This window comes from Halyomorpha halys, unplaced genomic scaffold (genome assembly GCF_000696795.3).
Source record: "Halyomorpha halys isolate HHAL.00 unplaced genomic scaffold, Hhal_1.1 Scaffold985.1, whole genome shotgun sequence".
Classification (NCBI taxonomy): domain Eukaryota; kingdom Metazoa; phylum Arthropoda; class Insecta; order Hemiptera; family Pentatomidae; genus Halyomorpha; species Halyomorpha halys.
This window is the reverse complement of record NW_027106112.1, coordinates 132717-134305: the sequence shown is the minus strand read 5'-3', so window position 1 is coordinate 134305 and position 1589 is coordinate 132717.

Sequence of the window (1589 nt, the reverse complement as noted above, 5' to 3'; positions counted from 1 at the left end):
GTACTTAAGTACATAATGATAAACATTATTCAAGATAGATAAGTTGGCACTTCTCAAGACAATGTCAGTTATAAAATTTTAAAGTTAAAAAGCTCATTTTGAGTATAGTGACAAAGCTGTGGCATCTTGAGGCTCCATCATACCTAAAATAATTTTATCACAGAAAATAAAAAATAGTACAAAAAATCTCTCATAAAGTTTGCTATAGGATCTGAAGCTAAAGTATAGTAGGCCTTGAATCCTAAATCTCAAAGATCTCATCCCACTTTAACCTTAACTAGTAAAGCGAAATTTACTGAACTGGTGTGGTGAAGTCTATAAACACCCTAAACTTTTGTTCATTGGTTTTATTAAATATTAGCCCAAGTCCTATAATATGTACCATATTTAAACTCAATCTTAATAATTTCTATACCAAACTATTTTAATGAAAAACTAATTAATGTCTTTAAAAACAATGAACACATTTCATTCCCTTTTTATTTAACATTTTTATAATTTGACCAACATAATTTAGAATAGTTAACATAGTGGAGTAAACAAATTAACATCTTGAGGCTTAATATACAAAGACAAATAATACGAGTTCAATCTCTTCTTACACATAAAAACTGAATTGGATTGTAGCAAGATAGTCTGGGTGGCGGTCAAGAAAGGTATCAAAATAGTAAAAGAAAACTATTTATTGTTAAGATGAAAGGAATATGGTCCGGGTGCGGTCAAGAAAAACTCAAATAGTAGAAATATACTATTTTAGTGAGCCAACGTTTATTGTTAACCAACATTTAGCCCCACTTTGCAGGGATTTAACATGTTGACATCTTTGTTTCAATCTGAGAGCCATGCAAGGTGAGGCGAAAATTTGGTTAACAATAAATAGTTTTCATTTACTACTCTGATACCTTTACTGACTACCACCCAGACTATTTTCCTACAATTTACTTAATATGGTCAACTATCTTCTTCCAATAAGCACTGAACACTCACTTCATTGGGTTATGTAAGTTCAAAAACACATGGCATTCTATCTCTGGTTCTTGAACAAATATCATAACAACTAGACTTCTCATAGCAAAATTCTTCCACTTTGCTTTGGAATTTGAATTGGAGCTATCATGCATGATTGTCCATTTGTCTTGGTATTTTTTTTTCCAACAGAGACGTTTCTAGAGTCTCTATGAAACAATTCCTGCTCGTTAAAAACCTTTCTCTGCTATAAAGATAATATATAAGCAATATTTGTGCTAATGTCCTATTTGGCATAAAATAATGCAGATATCCATTGTCATGTTTTTCTCTTGCAAGAATGAATGCCACAAGGTTTTTCCGTAGAATTAATTCCTCCTTTGAAGAAACTGTATTTAATAATTACTTGCCAGTAACTTAAGTGACTGGCATTCAGAATAATTAAGCTTTATTTTTTTTAATAATAAAAGAAACATTTGTTGAAGTTGAATGGAATATGGTCCGGGTGCGGTAAAAAAAAATTAAAATAGTAGAATTATACTATTTTATTGAGCCAACGTTTCACCCCACGTTACAGGGCTTCGTCAGGGCTAAAAAAGATACAAACACTATAGTTACAAAAA